The sequence below is a fragment of the Ictalurus punctatus genome, unplaced genomic scaffold, assembly GCF_001660625.3.
Source record: "Ictalurus punctatus breed USDA103 unplaced genomic scaffold, Coco_2.0 Super-Scaffold_100056, whole genome shotgun sequence".
NCBI lineage: Eukaryota > Metazoa > Chordata > Actinopteri > Siluriformes > Ictaluridae > Ictalurus > Ictalurus punctatus.
In genome coordinates, this window is record NW_026521088.1 from 1,314,436 (window position 1) to 1,340,515 (window position 26,080).

The 26,080-nt window shown below is 42.0% G+C and overlaps 3 non-coding genes across 3 annotated transcripts; all 3 read right to left on the minus strand.

The window, feature by feature from the left end:
* Nucleotides 1-3,471: 3,471 nt before the first annotated feature.
* trnas-gcu (transfer RNA serine (anticodon GCU)) lies at nucleotides 3,472-3,553 on the minus strand. Its single transcript has one exon. It is a non-coding gene; the product is annotated as a tRNA-Ser (tRNA).
* Nucleotides 3,554-6,298: 2,745 nt separating this feature from the next.
* trnas-gcu (transfer RNA serine (anticodon GCU)) lies at nucleotides 6,299-6,380 on the minus strand. Its single transcript has one exon. It is a non-coding gene; the product is annotated as a tRNA-Ser (tRNA).
* A 508-nt stretch (nucleotides 6,381-6,888) lies between these two features.
* Nucleotides 6,889-6,970, minus strand: trnal-uag (transfer RNA leucine (anticodon UAG)). The gene has a single exon. It is a non-coding gene; the product is annotated as a tRNA-Leu (tRNA).
* Between the last annotated feature and the right edge of the window lie 19,110 nt (nucleotides 6,971-26,080).

Consider the following 26,080-nt stretch of genomic DNA (forward strand, 5'->3'; position numbering starts at 1 on the left):
ATACTTTATATTTTTATATATAAATAACCAGGTGAAAAAGAAGACAACCTTCCAATTGTGAAACTGGTTATTAAAGCCCTTAATTAAGTGTATTGTCCATGCAGTGTGCACAGATGTCCTTCTCATCTAGGGATAAAATGTTCCGCTGGCCCTTTAAAAAGCAGGAATGTGAGTTCCCGTTCTGCCCAGGAGTATCGCGAGAGTTCACCTGCGAGCAGCGCGATTTACAACGCGATGCAGGTGTTTCTTATGAAGTGTGAGAACCGGGAAGTTCTTGTGCATGAAGCAAGACTTTAAGTTTAAAGTCACAGTGGAGCCACTGAGCAGTGAGACTAAGCGTACTCGTCAGGCTTACAGCTGAAGACCAAACATCTGTGGTGAAGTTCATCGCGGAGTGGTTATGAAGAAGCTCGTGAATATGATCTGCCATACGGTTGTATAACTCCGGTAAGCAGACGAATGTGAAATAACGCCGACTCGGTAAAGTGTAGCGAGGCTCAAGGTGTTTTACCAGTCGCTGAAATTCCATGTCCTTCACTACAGAGTATGGTTGATCATCAAGCGCCATAAACGCCAATACTTTCTGAGTAATTTCTAGAGTTTTTGTGCTGTCGGATTATCAGATATTTTTAAATTATGGATAGATGAAAAATAGCCTTTCGGTATCGGCCGATACATCGGTGCATCTCTAGTTAAAACCAAGAATATAATGGGTAATTGCATAATTCATTTTAATTGACCCCCCCCCCCCCTTTTTTTTTAACTGAAGCAGCCTTATATGGTCTTGCATGTGTATAAATATTATATTTGTATGTGTATGTTGCATTTCCTACTGTCGATAAGGAAAGGGAAAAGGAGACAGACTCATATTCTTGGTTGTACAAAACCACGCTGTAACTTCAATTCAGCTCCATTTTATTTGTATAGCGTTTTTTAACAATAGACGTTGCCTCAAAGCAGCTTTACAGAAACATATAAACACGGGATACAGATTTTAAATGTGCGACAGTCAACACTGGAACTAGCACCAGACAGGTCATTACAAAATTATGGATGGATGGAATGTTAGAAAAAGAGTAGTAAAAAAGGTCAATGTAATGCTCACTTCATTTGGAAGTCATTTAGGAGAAAATGATCTTGGTGCTGCAGTGCAAGATGACGAGATAACTTCATCTAATATCCAAAGTGTGGCTGGTGGCACATATCATTATTTTGGTATTCTTAAAGCTTTGTCCAAAACCATGGAAAGAATCTGGTCTATTGTTCTAGAGAAGTATGAATTCGAACTTCAACTGAACATGGATGTCTTACCACTGTTTAAAAGTTCGTCTTTGTAGTTTTGGCCAATTATAGGGTTACTGCAGGGTTATACTAAGAAACCAGTTGTCATTGCTCTGTTCTGTGGTAAATCAAAGCCAACATCACAAACTGATGAATTTGAAAGATCTAGTCAGTGAACTGCAAGGGTTAAGCAAGGGATTTGCCATAAATGGGAAGCAATTTTTCCTAAATGTCACATCTATCCTGTGTGATGCTCCAGCTAGAGCTTTTATAAAGGGAATTAAATCACATACTGGTTATTCAGGTTGTGACAAGTGCATCCAGTCTGGTGTGTACATCAACCATAGAATGACCTTTCCTGAGATCAACAGCCCACGTAGGACTGATGAGTCTTTTATCAACATGTCTGATGAAGACCATCATACTGAAACATCTCTTTTAAAAGCTGCAGGAATTGGCATGGTATCATGCTTTCCACATGATTACATGCACCTTATTTGTCTTGGTGTTATGTGAAAACTGCTGGACTTATGGCTTGCTTCAGGGCCTTTATGTTGTCATTTGTCTGCTCGCCAAAGTGTTATAATCTCAGACACACTTGTTAGCTTGAGACGTTATATTCCTGAGGACTTTGCTAGGAAACCCAGGCAATTCTCAGAAAGACTGAGGTGGAAAGCAACAAAATTGCGACAGTTTCTGTTATACACAAGTCCAGTGGTTCTTCTTGATGTGTTGTCATAACCAATGTACAGCAATTTTAATTATCTGTTGCTATCTTTATACTCTCCAATCCACTCTTTGTATAATTCTTAATGACTTTGCTCACAGTTTGCTAGTGTCATTTGTAAAGCATTTTAGTGAGTTGTATGGTCCTGAATTTGTTATCTACAATGTACATGGGCTAACCCATCTTTCTGAGGATGTCAAAAAACATGGAAGCCTTGACTTCTTGTCTGGGTTTCTGTTTGAAAACTTCCTGGGATAAATAAAAATTTTTTTTTGAGAACTCTACACCATCTCCTATAACAGGTTATACGGAGACTTTCAGAAATGGACTGTTTCATGGTAATTGCTGAACATTTGGATATGAAAATTGTCTTGAAAAACAACATGAAAATGGCCAAATTCCACCGGATTTTAATAAAGTTGATCAGTTCCAGGAGGTTGTTCTAGGTAGCACTAGAGTTCATCTGTCATGTATGGGAGAAAACTGTAGGAATTGGAGGCTGCTTTGGTGTAGTAATGAATATTCTTCAATGTCAGGAGAAAGTAAAGTGCTTAAAACACTTATCTAAATGAAAAGCTTACAGCACCTAGTAGTCCCATTCAGTCTCCCAACCAAGAACTAACCAGGCCCAACTTTGCTTTGCTTCTGAGATCAGGCTTTGTCAGAGTGGTATGGCTGTAAGCAACAGATGCCACCAAATGGGGCCTATTTAAATAGTATAAGCAAACATCTCCATGTCCAGGCGCTTTAGAGATTTTTTTTTTTTTTTGGAACTTTTCCAGCCTGATGAGCATCAACAACTATTTTTCTGAGATCCTCACAAACTTCCTTTTTTCATACCATGATACACTTCCACAAACATGTGTTGTGAAGATCAGACTTTGATAGATCGCCGTTCTTCAAATAAGACAGGGTGCTCACTCACACCTGATTGTCATCCCGTTGATTGAAAACACCTGACCCTAATTTCCCCTTCAGACTAACTGCTCATGCAGACGCCAACAGTGTGTGCACCATGCACGCTTCCTTTACAGAATGCGCTTAAGCAAGGTCTTTACAAGAAAAATAGGGTCCAAACCCACATGGGCTGTGCACAGCGGATTGGCAGCTCATCACCTTAACCTCTTGCTGACATAGCTCACGCGTATGAAATTACATCCCGGTGTGCGGAGCAAAAAAGAGATTTCGGTGCAGGTTCTTTGCCCCTGTCGTCTGGACTGCGGAATGCGTTCTGCGTTGACGGACCTCCAGAGACGCAAGAGCCTTACAGCAGCTGTGGCCAAAAAGCATTGAAACACAGCGCACGGTCGCGAAACACGTAGCCACAGTGCTAGCTCTTCACATTTCTCCACCCTCTCTAGTGCCAGCTCAGGGACCTGTACAAAGCTTCCCGGTTGTAGGCGTTAGACAGACTGCAACAAAGCCAGACATTGCTGGAAAGAGGAGGCAAAGTGAGAAGCTTGCGACGAGGATGGGATTCGAACCCACGCGTGCAGAGCACAACGGATTAGCAGTCCATCGCCTTAACCTCTCGGCCACCTCGTCCGAGGCCCGCCCCGTTTAACGAAAACTATGCAAATGAGGGTTTCGTGTTCGCCGACTAGATGACTGCTTCTCAAATAGATTTGATTCAAGTCTTGGGGTATGAGCTGTGCCGTCATATAAACTGAAGGGTGACGATGCGGCGAGACGGCCCAAAGGTCTCACAGAACGGGACAACTCCATAGTCGAGCCGTCGCAATGCAATCCAATCCTTGGGCGGCTAGGTACCGACTACCTATGGACTGCCCGTCCCAGCGAGTTAAATTTCTTTGGAAAATGTAACTTTTACCCGTGACCCTGAGTAGGATTACGCGGTATAGAAGATGGATGGATGGAAATGTAACTTTTATCCTTACCTGGATATACACAACGACTGTGGAAAAGGGGGGCATGAATTGCGACATTCGTGAGGCAGCATGCTACGTGGTGTATAGCATGAAAGCGTAGGAGAAAAACCTGCGCAAAGCCTTTGGAGACGAGACATCACCCACCGTAAGCTAACAACCGTGGCGAGATTTGAACCCACGCCCCCAAAGAGACTGGAACCTAAATCCAGCGCCTTGGACCACTCGGCCACGCTACCCACAGGCCGGCGTGGTGGTAAACCCGTTCGTGGTAAGAAGGTGACCGGGTCATTCCGCCGGACAACAAGAAATCTGGCATGGGCGCGACAAATGGGCTGTTGTGAGACTCAAGTGCCTTTCGCTTAACCGGCTCTGGCGGAGACATCTAACCATTTCCAGCTGAAGACAGAGCTAAGGCCTGGTCTTTTGGACGCGATTCGTCTAGGCTTAAGACCCCATGCTCCACGGTCACATCGGTAGTGTTTGCGGAAGAGCTCTTCTGCCATGACCTTACATCCCACTTACGGTGGTGCTTGAAAGTTTGTGAACCCTTTAGAGCTTTCTATACATCTTCATTACCGGGACCTAAAACATCGTAAGATTTTCACACAAGTATCAAAAGTAGATAAAGAGAACCTAATTACAGAAACCAGACAAAAACATTACAGATGGTCGGTCATTTATTGATGAAAATGATCCAGTATTGCATACCTGTGAGTGGCAAAAGTATGTGAACCTTTGCTTTCAGTACCTGGTGTGACCTCGGTGTGCAGCAACCACTGCGAACAAACGTTTCCGGTAACTGTTGAACAGTCCTGCACGTCAGCTTGGAGGAATTTTAGCCCATCCCTCATTACAGTACAGTTTCATCTCTAGGATGTGGGTGGGTTTCCTCACATGAGCTGCTTGCTTCAGGTCCTTCCGCAGCATTTCTACTGGATCAAGGTCAGGACCTTGACTTGGCCATTCCAAAACATTGACTTTATTCTTCTTTAACCATCCTTTGGTAGAACGACTTGTGTGCTTAGGGTTGTTGTCTTGCTGCGCGGCCCACTTTCCTCTTGAGATCCAGTTCACGGACAGATGTGCTGACATTTTCTTTTAGAATTTGCTGGTATTATTCAGAATGCATTGTTCCATCAATGATGGCAAGCCGTCCTGGCCCAGATGCAGCGAAACAGGCCCAGACTGCAACGCTACCACCACCATTTTTCAGAAATGGGATACGGGTCTTATGCTGGAATGCGGTGTTTTCCTTCCCCCAAACATAACCCTTCTCATTTAAACCAAAAAGTTCCAGTTTGGTCTCACCTGTCCACAAAACGTTTTTTCGAGTAGCCTTGTGTCTTGTCCATGTGATCTTTAGCAAACTGCATGCAGGAAGCAATGTTCTTTATGGAAAGCAGTGGCTTTCTCCTTGCCATCCTGCCATGCACACCACTGTTGTTCAGTGTACTCATTATGGTGGACTCAGGAACATTGACATTTGCCTACGCGAGAGAGGCCTTTAGTGGCTTAGAAGTTACCCTGGGATCCGTTGTGACCTCGTGGACAATTACATGTCTTGCTCTTGGAGTGATCTTTGTTGGCTGACCACGCCTGGGGAGGGTAACCATGCTCGTGAATTTCCTTCATTTGTACACAATCTGTCTGACTGTGGATTGGTGGAGTCCAGGCGCTTTAGAGATTTTTTATTTTTTTGGAACTTTTCCAGCCTGATGAGCATCAACAACTCTTTTTCTGAGATCCTCACAAACTTCCTTTTTTCATACCATGATACACTTCCACAAACATGTGTTGTGAAGATCAGACTTTGATAGATCCCCGTTCTTCAAATAAGACAGGGTGCTCACTCACACCTGATTGTCATCCCGTTGATTGAAAACACCTGACCCTAATTTCCCCTTCAGACTAACTGCTCATGCAGACGCCAACAGTGTGTGCACCATGCACGCTTCCTTTACAGAATGCGCTTAAGCAAGGTCTTTACAAGAAAAATAGGGTCCAAACCCACATGGGCTGTGCACAGCGGATTGGCAGCTCATCACCTTAACCTCTTGCTGACATAGCTCACGCGTATGAAATTACATCCCGGTGTGCGGAGCAAAAAAGAGATTTCGGTGCAGGTTCTTTGCCCCTGTCGTCTGGACTGCGGAATGCGTTCTGCGTTGACGGACCTCCAGAGACGCAAGAGCCTTACAGCAGCTGTGGCCAAAAAGCATTGAAACACAGCGCACGGTCGCGAAACACGTAGCCACAGTGCTAGCTCTTCACATTTCTCCACCCTCTCTAGTGCCAGCTCAGGGACCTGTACAAAGCTTCCCGGTTGTAGGCCTTGTAGGTGTGAGACAGACTGCAACAAAGCCAGACATTGCTGGAAAGAGGAGGCAAAGTGAGAAGCTTGCGACGAGGATGGGATTCGAACCCACGCGTGCAGAGCACAACGGATTAGCAGTCCATCGCCTTAACCTCTCGGCCACCTCGTCCGAGGCCCGCCCCGTTTAACGAAAACTATGCAAATGAGGGTTTCGTGTTCGCCGACTAGATGACTGCTTCTCAAATAGATTTGATTCAAGTCTTGGGGTATGAGCTGTGCTGTCATATAAACTGAAGGGTGACGATGCGGCGAGACGGCCCAAAGGTCTCACAGAACGGGACAACTCCATAGTCGAGCCGTCGCAATGCAATCCAATCCTTGGGCGGCTAGGTACCGACTACCTATGGACTGCCCGTCCCAGCGAGTTAAATTTCTTTGGAAAATGTAACTTTTACCCGTGACCCTGAGTAGGATTACGCGGTATAGAAGATGGATGGATGGATGGAAATGTAACTTTTATCCTTACCTGGATATACACAACGACTGTGGAAAAGGGGGGAATGAATTGCGACGTTCGTGAGGCAGCATGCTACGTGGTGTATAGCATGAAAGCGTGGGAGAAAAACCTGCGCAAAGCCTTTGGAGACGAGACATCACCCACCGTACGCTAACGCCCGTGGCAGCGGTGGGATTTGAACCCACGCCCCCGAAGAGACTGGAGCCTAAATCCAGCACCTTGGACCACTCGGCCACGCTACCCGCAGGCCGGCGTGGTGGTAAACCCGTTCGTGGTAAGAAGGTGACCGGGTCATTCCGCCGGACAACAAGAAATCTGGCATGGGCGCGACAAATGGGCTGTTGTGAGACTCAAGTGCCTTTCGCTTAACCGGCTCTGGCGGAGACATCTAACCATTTCCAGCTGAAGACAGAGCTAAGGCCTGGTCTTTTGGACGCGATTCGTCTAGGCTTAAGACCCCATGCTCCACGGTCACATCGGTAGTGTTTGCGGAAGAGCTCTTCTGCCATGACCTTACATCCCACTTACGGTGGTGCTTGAAAGTTTGTGAACCCTTTAGAGCTTTCTATACATCTTCATTACCGGGGCCTAAAACATCGTAAGATTTTCACACAAGTATCAAAAGTAGATAAAGAGAACCTAATTACAGAAACCAGACAAAAACATTACAGATGGTCAGTCATTTATTGATGAAAATGATCCAGTATTGCATACCCGTGAGTGGCAAAAGTATGTGAACCTTTGCTTTCAGTACCTGGTGTGACCTCGGTGTGCAGCAACCACTGCGAACAAACGTTTCCGGTAACTGTTGAACAGTCCTGCACGTCAGCTTGGAGGAATTTTAGCCCATCCCTCATTACAGTACAGTTTCATCTCTAGGATGTGGGTGGGTTTCCTCACATGAGCTGCTTGCTTCAGGTCCTTCCGCAGCATTTCTACTGGATCAAGGTCAGGACCTTGACTTGGCCATTCCAAAACATTGACTTTATTCTTCTTTAACCATCCTTTGGTAGAACGACTTGTGTGCTTAGGGTTGTTGTCTTGCTGCGCGGCCCACTTTCCTCTTGAGATCCAGTTTACGGACAGATGTGCTGACATTTTCTTTTAGAATTTGCTGGTATTATTCAGAATGCATTGTTCCATCAATGATGGCAAGCCGTCCTGGCCCAGATGCAGCGAAACAGGCCCAGACTGCAATGCTACCACCACCATTTTTCAGAAATGGGATACGGGTCTTATGCTGGAATGCGGTGTTTTCCTTCCCCCAAACATAACCCTTCTCATTTAAACCAAAAAGTTCTAGTTTGGTCTCACCTGTCCACAAAACGTTTTTTCGAGTAGCCTTGTGTCTTGTCCATGTGATCTTTAGCAAACTGCATGCAGGAAGCAATGTTCTTTATGGAAAGCAGTGGCTTTCTCCTTGCCATCCTGCCATGCACACCACTGTTGTTCAGTGTACTCATTATGGTGGACTCAGGAACATTGACATTTGCCTACGCGAGAGAGGCCTTTAGTGGCTTAGAAGTTACCCTGGGATCCGTTGTGACCTCGTGGACAATTACATGTCTTGCTCTTGGAGTGATCTTTGTTGGCTGACCACGCTTGGGGAGGGTAACCATGCTCGTGAATTTCCTTCATTTGTACACAATCTGTCTGACTGTGGATTGGTGGAGTCCAGGCGCTTTAGAGATACTTTTTCATCAACTTTTGCATTTTAATGTAAACAATCATATTTCGTAATATTTTGGGTCAGAAACATTTCATAGTACTATATTATGTGTAAATATGCGAAAAGAATCAAATTGGAGTAGGTCGGGCAACTGATTATATGAGTTTGTTAGAAAAACCACTTTCCTTTGCTCCTAGCGCCTTCTCGTTCGCTGTATAGCGTTTTGACCGGATAAAGATCACAAGTGTGTAAGGGGACACAGGATGAATGCAAACTAGTTTTGTTATTGTACTTTTGATGAAAACTGACTTTCTAGACATAAAATGTCACTTTTTTCACCTTATCATACTTTTTCATCAACTTTTGCATTTTAATGTAAACAGTCATATTTCGTAATATTTTGGGTCAGAAACATTTCATAGTACTATATTATGTCTAACTAACTTGAGACGTGAACTGATCAAATGTGACGTGACAAAAGAAGAATGACTCGGATCGGGAGGTGAACTAACAGACTGCTAATGCTAAGCAATTAATCAATCATTTCTGTTTCTCATAATTCGGCCTCGGTTGCATTAGCCTATAGTTTATTTTTTATTCCAAATGTGATCAGTGTTTGCGTAAGTACTAGAGGTGTTGGGGAGTTTAACATGTAACATTTTAACTTTATTCTGCTGAAATGAACGAAATGATGCAAAAAAGAGTCGTTCATTTTGCTGAACGAGATTCAAAGATCCGAGTCAGTAAAATGATCCGAACTGTCTTGTGTTAAGTATGCAAGTCTTTGAACGTAATTTTTATATATATATATATATATATATATATATATATATATATATATATATATATATATATATATATATAATAACCTCTAATTTTCTGATGCTCCTGCTTCCACTGTAATGCTCCCTGATTAGCTTTGCTTACAATATCAATATGTATATGAACCGTTGGCCATGAAATTTCTCAAGAGATTTGGTGAGAATCTATTACTCTGGTCCTGATCTTGCTTGTGTACACTGTTTATTACATTTTTGAATGACTTTTCTTTTCCTCATAGAATTACTTTAGGCACTGATAGAACTGTTCTGTAATGACGGAAGATCAGCGCAGAATTCACCAGACTTGTGTCGATGGACCTGAGCAAGTCCTTTTATGAGGGTCTTGACAAACACGCCTCAAAGCTGCTGTATTTGTACCGCTCGAGGCGCCATGCAGACATCGCAGAAAGGAGTGCCATACTGGAGCGCCTGGATAAAAATGTGAGTAGGTTTATTTCAAGTGTACTTGTTTTGTAAATACTGTGGTCATTTCCTTTCTTGCTATTTCTCTTGTCCTGCATAATTTGAATATAAAACATTTGTACTTTTCATCAAATCACAGGAAGAGGGTTGCAGTACTGCTGGGGCTGCCACTGTCCATGCGGGAGAATCCATCTCAGTTCTTACAGATTTGTGAGGTAAGTGTCTGTGAGGAAAGTAAGATGTTGGAAGATATTCGGATAATGGAAGTCCACGTATTGATATGGAGTATTGATATCCACGTATTGATGGAGTTTACCTTGTTTTATTTTCATGAGAGATGATGAATTTCAGGACGTTGTACTGTATTTTTTTCCACCTTCTGATATTAATTCATCTTGTGTGATGACTAGTAAAGTTAAGATCGGTTCACTCATGCTGTTCTTAAGTCGCTGCGCTTGTGAGGATGTATGTGTGAAAGCACATTTTAAAGTTTGTCTTTGTTTTTAATACAGCACACAGATTCTGAAGAAGAGTTAATCAAGGGCGTGACTGTTGGAATCAGTACAGTTGTGGATGACGCGATGGACCCTATTCCGTGTGACTGTGGTGATGTAGCCCTTGTAATGGAAGAAGTTGTCGTTCTACGCAATCTTGGTGATGTACCAAATGCATTTGTCAACTTGATGGGATTGCTTTATGCACGTAACATAAACTACCCCACAAACTTCAAATACACCTTTGAGGTGATTCAGAGGCTGTTCATGAACATCGGAGCTGATGCCTGCAGTGCATGAGTACATTCACTTAAAAATAATCTGCTCAAGTAGAGATGGTGTTATGCATTTCTTGTAAGAGAGATTTCATGTGGTGTTGTGTTGTGTATGTCACAGTTTCTATACCTAAGCAGCATGACTTCAGTTTTGTTGTATATTTTCACCTTTAAACACTGGGCAATTGAAATGTAATGTTGTTAGGCAAAAACAGATTTCTGCTTGCTTTTTCTGTTTATTTTGAGAAATTCATGTAATTTCAAGTTCTGCTGACACCCGAGTCTGCTGACACGCACAGCCAAGCTCCACCCATGCCCAAGGTTCACCTGGTAACCTCAGAGCCTCAGCTTCCCTGTTCAGCTGCGGTCGTCGCTCAGCCTCCCTGTTCAGCTGCTGTCGTCGCTCAGCCTCCCTACGCCGCCAAGAACACCGGGCAGTTTCCTGGCTCTGTTTGGGACATTCAGCCCAGGGGGCCGGGGCCGCCAATGAAGTGGGATGACTCATGGCACTCGGGAGGGGGGTTCTGTCACGATTCCCCCTTGAAGCAGCGTGCTCTAAGCGTGAATGTGCGAGCACCTGCTTTTCCGTTGTTGACTGTAATGACATCTGGACACGTGTGTTTTGTTTATGTTTCTGTCTCCTCCCTGTTCTGTCATTGGCTGGGATTTCACGTGGGTCTGAATTGCTCTCAGCTGCTAGCGGTTTAGACGCTGATCATGTCCGCATATATACTGCGCGCCTCCCAGCACACAACGCGGAAGATTAAATGTTTAGAGTTAGTTTAGCTCGTATCATAGTCATAGTCACGGTCCATGTTTAGAGTTAGTTCGCGCTGGATTATCCGCTTCCAGTCCCTCGTCATAGTTCGTTTCTTGTTTTGTTTATCGACCCTGTTTTCCGTGACCACGACCTAGATTCCTGCCTTGCCCCGTGTACGCTTGTTTGCCAATCGCCTGATCTCTTGCATGTTTATGGATTACGTTTTGGATCACGTTTTGAATTTGTCTGCCTGTCCCTCTTTCAAATAAACAACTGTTCATCCTGCACTTGCATCCGTTCTATCTCTGCTCCGTCACGATACGTGACGGTGACCTGCTCCAATATGACATTTTGTACATAATATACTTTGCAGGTTTCTGATGTAAAATGATACGAAATAGGATTGTTTACATTAAAATCCATTATATGATGATAATGTATGATAAAGGGGAAAATGTGAGATTTGCAGTCTAGAAAGTCACTTTTCCTCAAAAGTGCTCTGACAAAGCGTGTTTTCATTCCTCCTGTGTGTGCAGACACACGGGGGCGCTACACTGGCTTAAATCACTATACAGTGAGTTTCACGCCGCTGGGAGCAAGGGAAAATAGTTTTTCTAACAAATTCAGTATCATATGTTTCACATGTTCATGATTTAATATGATTCTTTGACATGTTTCTGACTCAATATTAGATGTTTAACTTGTTTACATAAAGCCCACCCCATTTCTCCAAAAGATGTTTTTTTATTATTATTTTATTTAATTAAGTTATTTTTATTTTTGCTCATGCAGTATAAAAGAACAAAGTAATGGTACTTCAAAAAAAAAGTAAATTGTTATTATATCAACAACAAAAAATCAAATGTAACAGATGTGCATTGTAAAGGTTTCAGCTCTACTCAGTGAAAATGGAGGGGACATAACAGGTCTTAATACAGATTATAACCCAGATCTAAGTCTAATCAACACTTACATCTAACCACAAAGTTACGTTGACACTGACGTGAGGAACAGATGCAGGAGTAACAGAAGTGGGTGGGCTCGTCGCAGTGCATGGTCTTCTTAAAGGAGATAGCCTCCTCACGGGGGTTGGTCTTATAGGAGATAGCCTCCTCACGGGGGTTGGTCTTCTTATAGGAGACAGCCTCCTCACGGGGGTTGGTCTTCTTATAGGAGACAGCCTCCTCACGGGGGTTGGTCTTATAGGAGATAGCCTCCTCACGGGGGTTGGTCTTATAGGAGATAGTCTCCTCACGGGGGTTGGTCTTATAGGAGATAGCCTCCTCACGGGGGTTGGTCTTCTTATAGGAGATAGCCTCCTCACGGGGGTTGGTCTTATAGGAGATAGCCTCCTCATGGGGGTTGGTCTTATAGGAGATAGCCTCCTCACGGGGGTCGGTCTTCTTATAGGAGATAGCCTCCTTACGGGGGTTGGTCTTATAGGAGATAGCCTCCTCATGGGGGTTGGTCTTATAGGAGATAGTCTCCTCACGGGGGTTGGTCTTATAGGAGATAGCCTCCTCACGGGGGTTGGTCTTATAGGAGATAGCCTCCTCACGGGGGTTGGTCTTATAGGAGATAGCCTCCTCACGGGGGTTGGTCTTATAGGAGATAGCCTCCTCACGGGGGTTGGTCTTATAGGAGATAGCCTCCTCACGGGGGTTGGTCTTATAGGAGATAGCCTCCTCACGGGGGTTGGTCTTATAGGAGATAGCCTCCTCACGGGGGTTGGTCTTATAGGAGATAGCCTCCTCACGGGGGTTGGTCTTACAGGAGATAGCCTCCTCATGGGGGTTGGTCTTATAGGAGATAGCCTCCTCACGGGGGTTGGTCTTATAGGAGATAGCCTCCTTACGGGGGTTGGTCTTATAGGAGATAGCCTCCTCACGGGGGTTGGTCTTATAGGAGATAGCCTCCTCACGGGGGTTGGTCTTATAGGAGATAGCCTCCTCACGGGGGTTGGTCTTCTTATAGGAGATAGCCTCCTCACGGGGGTTGGTCTTCTTATAGGAGATAGCCTCCTCACGGGGGTTGGTCTTCTTGTAGGAGATGTTCTTCTTAAAAGGGATGAGAATCTCAAAAAGGGGATGGGCTTCTAAAAGGGGGTGTGATTCTCAAAGGGGATGGGCTTATTACAGGATAGGGTGTGATTCTTAGAGCAGATAGGCCTGGTAAAGGGGACGGGCTTCTCGAAGGACTTCTAAAAGGCACCTCATGCTCATCACCACCATTTTGCTCCTCCTCATGCTGGTCAGGCATGTGGACGTCATCCTCGTAGTCACTCTCCACGGTGTTGTAGTACAGCTCGTCGGCAGCAAACGGCGGCTCAGAAGATGTATCCTCCCTCCGTGTTCCTGTATCAAAAGAGATGAAGAGACAGTGAGACACATCTGCACGTCTCGTAAAAGGAACCAGAAAATCCTCCCTCTAAACTGTCCTTTTCACAAAACGTATTTACACAAGTTAATGGTAAATTACTGTCATCTTCCTATAACGGTGCATACATCCTCAGTATCTCCATTATAGCTGCATGTAGAGGTGTTCGATACAGGTGTTACAGTGTCACGACTTCACCGTTACACTGTCGAGCCACACATGAATTTATGGAGATACTAGAGATCCTGATCCTTTCTGCCTCTGGATGGAGCTCTCATCTACTCCAAATCCAGATTGCTGGGACTACGGCTGCTCCTAACGCCATACAGACTTCATATAAATCCATAATGAACTTTTTCACACTAACTGTTGTTGCCCAGATGAGGACGGGTTCCCTTCTGAGTCGGGTTCCTCTCAAGGTTTCTTCCTCTTAAAACATCTCAGGGAGTTTTTCCTCGCCACCGTCGCCAGTTGGGATAAATTCGCACCTTTAATATCTGTATACCGTGTTGATATTTCTATAAAGCTGCTTTGAGACAATGTCTATTGTAAAAAGCGCTATACAAATAAAACTGAATTGAATTGAAATGAATTGTATTATATTTAATAGTATTTTATATCTATCTATTTATCTCTCTCTCTCTCTCTCTCTCTCTCTATATATATATATATATATATATATATATATATATATATATATATATATATATATATATATATATATAATATGCTGAATTTTTCAGTAAAAACATTTTTTAATGTAAGAAAACATAAAAACCAAGCAGTCAGGCATTAGCATTGATGCATTCTGCCCCATCTGAGTCCTACTGTACTTTTACTGCTCCATGTGTCAGTTTTAGTCATGAAGCATTGTGATTTATCTAACATGAAGTATCTTGTAAATAAGGTTTAGAAAAATGCTATATAAATAAAGATTTAATTACCACAGAGATTACATTTACAAATATTTAAGCGACGGTAAAAACATTTTGAAGATAGTCATAACAACCACTGTACTCACCTGTTTTTTTCCCAATCTTTTTACCCGTTCCAATCCACTGTAACGACACTTTACTATGAAATTTATTCTTTAAATCATTATAATAATCATTATTAGTATGGTGGCTTAGTGGTTAGCACATTTGCCTAGCACTTCTGGGGATGGGGGTTTGACTCCTGCTTCCACCCTGTGTGTGTGGAGTTTGCATGTTCTCCCCGTGCTTCAGTGGTTTCCTCCGAGTACTCCAATTTCCTCCCCAAGTTCAAATAGATTAGATTAGATTCCACTTTATTGTCATTAAGCAGTTTGTGTGAGATTGTTCACATTCACCCCATTAATTATTTGCAATATACCACAAGTCACATGTTCAACAGGATGTTGTATCATCTGACTTTCCTGAAGATCATGTGAAGAAGAAAACCATGTTCTGTAATTTAAAATTTTTTTATAACAAAACTTAACCCTGTTGCGTTCAACCCTGTTTCTCATTTAAGAGCAAAATGCAGCCATTTTCTGCAAAGAAACATGATAAAAATTAGATTGATGCCCGAGATGGATGAACCTTTTTTTGAATGATTAAATGCATGTTTTCTTATATTTGCTCTTCATTCATTTATTCATTCATCTTCAGTAACGCTGCATCATGATTGGGGTCGAGGTGGGTCCGGAGCCTATCGTGGGAACACTGTGCGTGAAGTGGGAGAAGTCATCCTTGACGGAATAACAGACCAGCACAGGGCACCACGCACACACGTACAGTGCATATGCATTAATATCAATTTAGCTATAACCAACCCACCTATTTGTATGTTTTCAGTCAGTGGGAGGAAACCAAAGAACCCAGAGGAAACCCACACAAACACAAAAACAAGAGAATATGCAAAACTCAAGACCCAGACAATAACCCAAGCTCAGGATTGAACTCAGGCCCTGGGGAGGTGAGGAGGTTGTCTAGGTTGTTTCTAGACAACCTATCCTACAGGGTCACGGGGAACCTGGACCTGGATGGTGGATGACAGGGTGCCAGTCCATCGCAGGACACAATCACATACACACACACACACACACACAGACACACACACACACATTCATACACTACAGACACTTTAGACATGCCAATCAGCCTACCATGCATGACTTTGGACTGGGGGAGGAAACCGGAGTACCCGGAGGAAACCCCCACAGCACGGGGAGAACAGGCAAGCTCTGCACACACAGGGCAGCGGCAGGAAACGAACCCCTGACCCTGGAGGTGTGAGGCGAACCCTCTGCCTAGCGTTACAAGGGTTAAATGCACCACAATCATGAAATCAGCCCGACCCTAGATAGTATACAGTGTGTACTTGAGTATGTAGTACCTTAGTGTTCAATTTGAAACGTTACCTAACTTTTTATCTTGAACAGAAATGACAAATAAGTAGCACAATATTTCATGTCACTGAACTGCACCAAAACAGCACCCACAGGAAGCACCATATACAGTAAAACCACAACTGAAAGGAAAAACAAGTGTCCAGTAGCCCACCCTTCATTTTTTTGGTAAATTTAATACATCATCCGAGTCTCAGAAGTACAACGCATCTCACTAAACTTCCCAGTGTGAGCACACCACTCGCACTAAAAGTATCCAAAGTGACACAGCATTAGTAATATGTTTTGGATGGAATGGAGTACATACTTGAGGTAACTTCTGCCAAAATGACTGATTATAACTTCTAAATATTAATTACTACATATGTTTCCATTGACTGGTTTTCAGAAATGGCAAGAGAACATGCATTTCCATCAACTAATGGTTATGTAGAATATCCTGAAAAGAAAGTGACACAATAATGTGAGCAGTACAAGGCAGCTGGTCATAGAGACACAGGAGCACACACACTTGCTGGCACTATTTACTCAGAAATGTGCCTTTTAATGCTTGATTCGCCTCAGTTGTTTCACACCACCCCATCGTAGATCATTTTCCTATAAAAGCACACCAGAACGTTTTATACCTTAATTATGACAATTTTCTCCTCCTCAGCCAAGAGTCAAAATAAATAAATAAATTACATACTTTTTAAAAATATAATAAATAATAAACTTAATATTAACATGTTTTCCAAATATCCGTTCATAGATTTAAAAAATTGTGACGATAAAACCACCAGGATTGAAGAAATATGGCCGTGGATGCAACTCAAGTGTGATAGTATGTAACAGCTGATAGTGATGCTCTGTGGTATGGAGTGTTTATAAGAAGGCGGACAGGACATTAAAAAAGTTCACAACCAATAAAATTTATCCAGGTATATAATTACAATTATGTACATTATCCTGTAACAAGGAAATATTAAAATAGACATATTTTTAGAACCATCGTTCAAAAGGCGTGTTGTAAAAAATAGGTTTTGTTGTGATCTCACATTAAAACTGTAAAAGTATGCTTTCTTTTTCTAACGAGAAGACGCATCAATGCGATTTTCTCTCAATGTGTGCGAGACACAACGGGCAACATGGAGGAAGTGAGTGTTACTAAGAAGACGACAACGTTGACCGTACACTCGTATATGTCCTATCTGAATCCTCTCTGGGGGTTGGGGTTTATTAAGTCATAATGTAAGTGCCTGTCTTAATGATCTGTTCTTCTTTTTTGATCATGATCCTCTTGACATTCATCATGCCTTGTTGAGTGAATTCTGATGCTGTTTCAGTCTCATCCATGTCATATCACTCTCTAGTGCATATAACTCCTTTGCTGCTGTTCAATGATGGGTGATAAAATGCCTTTATCGGTACATTTGCCAGCATATTTGCACGCATGATGTTTTCAACATGGCTTTTTCTGGGAGCATTCTACCTAGGATTTGTCCGGATCCTAGCTTTTTTAACATCTTTAACTGCTTCTGCTATGCCTGTAATGATTTTCTGTATTGCAAATGGAGACCAATTTTGTAAGAGGCATGTCTGTTGTTTGTGACCCTAGCAGTATAAATCTCTGCCAGTTTTCACTCTTTTGAAAGTAAATACATCCAGTACCTGAATCATCATCCATGTGAACGGGACCTGGACAGGGCGCCAGTCCATCGCAGGGCACAATCACATACACACGCACACACACACACACACACTACGGACACTTTGGACATGCCAATCAGCCTACCATGCATGACTTTGGACTGGGGGAGGAACCGGAGTACCCGGAGGAAAACCCCCACAGCACGGGGAGAACAGGCAAGCTCTGCACACACAGGGCAGCGGCAGGAAACGAACCCCCGACCCTGGAGGTGTGGGGCAAACCCTCTGCCTAGCGTTACAAGGGTTAAATTCACCACAATCATGAAATCAGCCCGACCCTAGATAGTATACCGTGTGTACTTCAGTATGTAGTACCTTAGTGTTCAATTTGAAACGTTACCTAACTTTTTTTTATCTTAAACAGAAATGACAAATAAGTAGCACAATATTTCATGTCATGGAAATCCTTAATTTATCACCGAGTGCTTTTCCACACGTGTGCGCAGGAGCTTCCGACCAATCAGAGTGATGCATGCACTGCTGTAGTGATTTGTAATTATTTATAAACACTAAATGTATATGATGTTGCTATTCGACGCAATGATGAAAATCACATCACTGAGGGGTTTACATCCATCCATCCATCTTCTATACCACTTATCCTTCAAGGGAACCTGGAGCCTATCCCAGGGAGCATCAACCATAAGGCGGGATACACCCTGGATGTGGGGCACATACACATATACATTCACACACCCATTCATACACTTTGGACATGCCAATGAGTCTACCATGCTTGTCTTTGGACTGGGTGAGGACACCAGAGTACCCAGAGGAACAAATCTTTAATATGTTTCGGGAACAACGAGAGTTGTCTCAAAGTGTGATTCATTCATATTCAACGAATCTTTAATATGATTCGGGAACAACGAGTTACCTCGGAGTGATTCGTCCATTTTCAACGAATCTTTAATATGATTCGGGAACAACGAGAGTTGTCTCAAAGTGTGATTCATTCATATTCAACGAATCTTTAATATGATTCGGGAACAACGAGTTACCTCGGAGTGATTCGTTCATTTTCAACGAATCTTTAATATGATTCGGGAACAACGAGAGTTGTCTCAAGGTGTGATTCATTCATTTTCAACAAATCTTTAATATGACTCGGGAACAAAAAGCTGTCTCAGTGAGTGATTCGTTCATTTTCAATGAATCTTTAATTTGACTCGGGAATAACGAGTGTCTCAAAGTGTGATTCGTTCATTTTCAACGAATCTTTAATATGATTCGGGAACAACGAGTTGTCTCAGAGTGATTCGTTCATTTTCAAGGAATCTTTAACATGATTCCGGAACAACGAGTTGTCTCAGAGAGTGATTCGTTCATTTTCAATGAATCTTTAATATGACTTGGGAATAACGAGTGTTGTCTCAACGTGTGATTCTTCTCGTCATCCCAGCGTGTCCCTCAATCAACCACAACATCACTGTACAGCTCGGCTCACTCACACTCATGCCAACCAGGACGGCCAGGAACCTTGGGGTGATTCTTGATAATGGCTTGACCTTTGCAGACCATATCTCAGCAACTGCAAGGTCCTGTAGGTTCATCCTTTACAACATCAAGAAAATCCGACCCTACATCACCAAACAGGCTACACAGATTCTAGTCCAGGCTCTTGTTATCTCTAAACTGGACTACTGCAACTCACTGCTTTCAGGCCTCCCAGCCAGCTCCATCAACCCCTTCAGATGATTCAGAATGCTGCAGCGTGCCTCGTATTCAACCAGTCCAAGAGAACCCATGTCACACCCCTCTTCATCTCCCTCCACTGGCTTGCTGTAGCTGCCCGCATCAAGTTCAAGGCCTTGATGCTCACCTACAAGACCTTGTCAGGAACAGCACCCTCCTACCTCAACTCTCTCCTGAAGGCCTACGTTCCCTCTCGCAATCTGCGATCGATTAGCGACCGACGTTTAGCAGTTCCAACTCAGCGTGGCGCTAGGTCCCTTTCCAAAGCCTTCACTCTAACTGTTCCTCAGTGGTGGAATGCACTCCCAATATCAATCCGGACTGCAGAATCTCTCACCATCTTCAAAAAACAACTAAAGACTAAAGGTGTTCTAAACTAAAGGTGTTCTTCAATGAACACCTAACAAACTCATAAAATAAATAAATAAATAAATAAATAAATAATGCACTTACACCTCTTCTCTGCACTTTGCTTCTTCTGGAATCCAATTAATAGATCTCGTATGGTAGCACTTATTGTATTGTTCTCTGCTTGATATCGCTCTGCTTGTATCATTCTCATTTGTAAGTCGCTTTGGATAAAACCGTCTGCTAAGTGAATAAATGTAATGTAAGGTAAATGTAAATGATTCATTCATTTTCAACAAATCTTTAATGTGACTCGGGAACAGCAAGTTGTCTCAGATAGTGATTCGTTCATTTTCAACAAATCTTTAATATGACTCGGGAACAACGAGTTGTCTCAGAGAGTGATTCGTTCCTTTTCAATTAATCTTTTATGTGATTCATTCATATTCAACGAATCTTTAATATGATTCGGGAACAACGAGTTACCTCGGAGTGATTCGTTCATTTTCAACGAATCTTTTATATGATTCGGGAACAACGAGTTGTCTCAGAGAGTGATTCGTTCATTTTCAAGGAATCTTTAATATGATTCGGGAACAACGAGCTGTCTCAAAGTGTGATTCGTTCATTTTCAAGGAATCTTTAATATGATTCGGGAACAACGAGCTGTCTCAAAGTGTGATTAGTTCATTTTCAAGGAATCTTTAATATGATTCGGGAACAACGAGGTGTCTCAAAGTGTGATTCGTTCATTTTCAACGAATCTTTTATATGATTCGGGAACAACGAGTTGTCTTTGAGTGATTCGTCCATTTTCAACAAATCTTTTATATGATTCGGGAACAACGAGTTGTCTCAGAGAGTGATTCGTTCATTTTCAACGAATCTTTAATATGACTCGGGAACAACGAGTTGTCTTTGAGTGATTCGTTCATTTTCAACGAATCTTTAATATGACTCGGGAACAACGAGTTGTCTCAGAGAGTGATTCGTTCCTTTTCAATTAATCTTTTATATGATTCGGGAACAACGAGTTGTCTCAAAGTGTGATTCGTTCATTTTCAACGAATCTTTAATATGACCCGGGAACAACGAGTTGTCTCAGAGAGTGATTTGTTCATTTTCAACAAATCTTTTATATGATTCGGGAAGAACGAGTTGTCTCAGAGAGTGATTCGTTCATTTTCAAGGAATCTTTAATATGATTCGGGAACAACGAGCTGTCTCAAAGTGTGATTCGTTCATTTTCAAGGAATCTTTAATATGATTCGGGAACAACGAGCTGTCTCAAAGTGTGATTCGTCCATTTTCAACGAATCTTTTATATGATTACGGAACAACGAGTTGTCTCAGAGAGTGATTCGTTCATTTTCAAGGAATCTTTAATATGATTCGGGAACAACGAGCTGTCTCAAAGTGTGATTCGTTCATTTTCAACGAATCTTATATATGATTCGGGAACAACGAGTTGTCTCGGAGAGTGATTCGTTCATTTTCAACAAATCTTTAATATGACTCGGGAACAACGAGTTGTCTTTGAGTGATTCGTTCATTTTCAACGAATCTTTAATATGACTCGGGAACAACGAGTTGTCTCAGTGTGATTTGTTCGTTTTCAACTAATCTTTAATATGACTCGGGAACAAGAAGTTGTCTCTGAGTGATTCGTTCATTTTGAATGAAACTTTAATATGACTCGGGAACCACGAGTGATTCGTTCATTTTTGACCGTGCATGCGCAGCATCTCCATAGGTTCCATGGCTAATATGTAGGCACAATGTAGTGTGGCAGCTGAAATGTTCCATGACAAGCTGCATTTTGTTGTTGTTGTTGTTGTATGAACTTCAAGAGAAAATAAAAATGAGAGGCTGGTGGGGGATCGACTGTTTATAGGTCTTACAACACAAGTGATAAGAAACTACTTTGTTTCTCAGACTTTCTACAACACAGCTATAAACAGATAAACAGGTATGATGTGTTGTTCCTTAATAAATAAAAACTGCTGTAGTATAAGAGGAATAAAGCACTTCAGGACATGCTGTTAAAAGAAATAATTCACTTTATTGGTAACAGTTACTTCTCTACATGTCAGGCAGCATAAAAAAGACTAAAACAGTATGCCTGAAATGAATAAATAAAAAAGATAAGATATTTAAAAATAAACAAGAAATCTTCCTAACATTTATAACATTCAGGTCTAAAAAAATGTGAAACACAAAATCATCTTATTATTACAACAAATAATCTAGAGAGCTATAGAGCTACAACACTAAAACATCACTAAAACAGCTCCAACTGTTTGCCCTTCAACAAGGTTATACTTCATTAAATAAGAGCTTCAGGAGAACAGGCCGCTCTTAGCACAGGCAAATATTTGCAGTTTTCCTGTGGTGTGTGTACGTGCCAGTGTGCTGGTCTACACAGAGTCGTAGATATTGTTCCAGCGGCTAACACCGGCCACATGGGTGTTTATGTTTCTTACTCATATAGCAACACAGAGGTGTCGTATTCGTGCCAGAGTATAATAATGAACCCTTTCATGCATCAATCCCATATCTTTATTTTTTGACTTAAAACTGCATGATATATGAAATTTGATTTTGTTTAAATATCTAAATATCACATTTCTAAATAAACGGCTTGTACATGAGGAAAAAAGACTAAAACAGTATGCCTGAAACGAATAAATAAAAAAGATAAGATATTAAAAAATAAATAAATAAATCTTCCTAACATTTATAACATTCAGGTCTAAAAAATGTGAAACACAATTCTCCTTCTTATTATTATTACAACAAATAATCTAGAGAGCTGTAGGATTACATTAATTTACAGTAATGTTCTCAAGTGACTTGGACATAATTTACATCTTATATTTTCCTAAAATACACATAAAAACTGTAAACTGTCATTCAATCAAATGTCTATTTTACAAATGATTTTTTTTTGTATCGACTGCATTCAGTCTCTGTCTCTTTGATTCATTTTGTTTGGCAGATTATTTTTCGTAGCACCACTACGGGTTCGTAACACCCACTCAAGCTGTCTTAACAGGTGAGTGATAGCTGCAGCAATGTCCGGACATCAACTTCATCCTGAATAAATCAAATATATAGAAAACAACATTAACGCTTCACATTACACAAACATACGGTAGGGTGCGTCTCGATCAGCTCCCTCGATCCCTAGGTGGTGGATCAGTATATGGTGTACATGAGCTCGGGCACTGGTAAAGACCCTGACTCACTACACATTAGGACACTGATGACTGAGTTTCCGGTAACATGAGTACGTACTCGCGCTGTAAAACATCACCACTGGCACGTAACCTCAACATGCAGGACGGACATCTTTCTAACATTATATGTCATATTCATCTGTCTGTCATGGTACTTCAAGTAGGATCGTAGACTAGTTAGTAGAGTTTTAAAAAATCATTAAAGTCGTTAGACTCAAATAAACAATATATAGAACGTCAAATAAAGTTAAAAATCGCTAACGTAAGTAACCATTTGAGATCTACAACAACAGCGTTCGTCCGCCACATTGTTCGATCTGAGAGGCTTCTGAAATCATGGCCTCATTTTCAGTAAGGGAAAATAGTGAACATCTAAGCTCCTTGGTTTTCGTGGTGCATTGTGGGATTTTTTAGGGAGCGAACGTGCCAGTGCACACTGGTAGGATTTCGCAATTGAGACAGTCCTTCAAATGGTCCACTCCCTGATCAGTGTCCTGACTACGGGCCTGTGGAGCTGATTGAGACGCACCCATAAACTCAAATCCATTACCTCACAAACAAGTCTATAAGCTTCTGACTGCAAATTCGTGACAAAAGAAAAAGTTTTGTTCAGTCATGTGCTGATTATTTTACAACAGGAGCAAGAACAGAAATAAGGAATGAATATAATGAATAATACGGATTAACAATGGTGGCTACACACTGATTTACACCGCACACATTTTATGGTTACACTATGGTGTCAGTGTTTTTCCGTACCTATGGAATTTACACCACATACAGTGCCCTCCACTAATATTGGCACCCATGGTAAATATAAGCAAGGAAGGCTGAACAAAAGGTCAAAAGGCTCAACAATAAAGACACATTTTCGCAGCATCCTTTACTCATATTTACCAAGGGTGCCAATATTAGTGGAGGGCACTGTATGTTCTTGAACCGTGTGAACAGTTCTTGGTTCTGGATTCCGATTATTGGACCTTATGGTACTACGGCAGCTGACTACACTGTAAGCACAGATACACACTCGGGGCTGTTCTTGATGGGAAATCATCTAATCTGACCTGCATGTCCAACGCCAGCTCTAATATAGCGTCCAGTTCCTCTTTCTCTATGCCCAGGTCACTCGTCCGGGACTCTGGAACATCACCTGCTCTCCAGTATGGATCCTGATCGATCGGATCAGCGTATCCGACTGAGTAGTCCTGAGCAATGAGTGGGAGAATTCATATTAATATTATTTACACACCGAGGTTTTACTTTTAACTGTTTGACTGTTCTCCCAGCATTCCCTTCATACTGCAACATGTACCATCAAACCTTAACATGCCTACACTGGCTAAAATAACGACACTAGCCATTTTTAGTGATCAGAACAGTACATAAACTTAAGAAGGTTTCTCGGTTCTTACAGGGTGATAGCCACTAGGAGAGCAGGAAGCAGCTGGTTGTTGAGAGCATGGCACTGTTGAATCCAAGACGTCTGGGCTACAGCGCTGATACACTGGGGGTGGGAAACATTGAAGGTTAATAAAGCATTAATTTCTTGGTAAGACATAAACAACACATCACTAAGATAGATTATTCAGGAACCATATCACAGCTCCTGCAGCCCCTCTGCACACAGTTTTTTGTTCATTCTTTGCAAGGCATTGTGGGACTTCCTGCTTATAGGTACAGACTAATGACATGAAGGACAATCATGTTGTGACACTGGACTGTAATGGTGTTGATACCCCGCTCCTGTACACTCCCACAGCCCTTTTAATTTTATGCTGAGAAGTTTGAGCTGGTGAAAGGGGACACATCCAAGTAAAATATTAGCTGCTAGATAGATATTATTAGCTGTTGATAGATAGTGAAATCCGGCATGCGCACGTTGTGGGCTTTTATTTATTTTTGTTTACAGCATTTATTTTCTTTTCTAACTTTAGAACTACGTTGTTCAGGTATTAAACATATAACAGTTGTTAGAATGACTCACTAGAAGACTCTGAATCTCTGAATTATGCGCTGAAGGTTTAATATCAAAACATAGAATCACATCGATATCGTTATCTTCATTTTTATCTGTTAAAAGTGGACAAAATATAGATAGACAGACAGATAGATAGATAGATAGATAGATAGATAGACAGACAGACAGACAGATAGACAGACAGACAGATAGATAGATAGATAGACAGACAGACAGACAGATAGATAGATAGATAGATAGATAGATAGAAACACCAACACTGAAATTGTGAAACAATGGACTGGGCTCCATCCTAAATTGCATACAATTAAACTACACGTCAGAATAATGCACTATACTACTGTATTTACTAAAGTAGCATGCAGATCGAATGCTTATACTAATTCAGGCTGAGCTCACAGCTATTATAAAGGGGACAAAATGTATTAAATCATCACCTGGTGTGTAAAACCCGTACTGTGAGTGATGAGGTGTGTTGCTCCTCTGCTCCTGCTGAGGGACATTACAGGGATGGTGGTAAGGGGTTCCCTGATGTTCAAGCAAGACTGAACCTGAACAGACAGAGACAAGTCAAGTGTTGATAAACTAAAACTACAGATGATGACCGAGGCCGCAAAGTTATCTAGCTGGCACTGTACTAGCAAAACGACGTACGCTTTCTCATCATATTTGTCTATTTTCTCTTTTTTTCTACACTTTCCTATATATGCATAATCTTTTTTTTTAATTTTGAGGCTAATGGATTCCTCTATCCAGTCTTTCGAAGGACATGGGCTAAAATGTTTCCAGATTTAAAGAATGCGCACAGTGGCGGAGAAACCTGTGGACTAGGGTTGAGGTGGGTTTCTTCCAGGTTCCAGGTTATAAGTGGAGTGTTCATGGTAAATTGGCACTATGTGTGAACGAGTGTGTGAATGTGTGTGTGCGCACGGTGCTTTGCGATGAACTGGCGTCCCATTCAGGGTGCCCAGTTTTCTCGGGATAGGCCCTGGATCCGTCATGACCCTGACCAGGCTAAAGTTGTTACTGAAGTGAATGAATGAATATATTCTGTCTATTCTTTTCATCTGCTTGTTGAAACACTACCAACCTGTTCTCATTAAGCCAGAGGTTTCCTGTGCTGAATTCTGCATCACGTGATAGAAACGTCTGGGCGTCCTGCCCGTCGCCTTTAAGTCGGCGAGCTTGGCCTTATTGAGAGGCGTGCGTCGCTT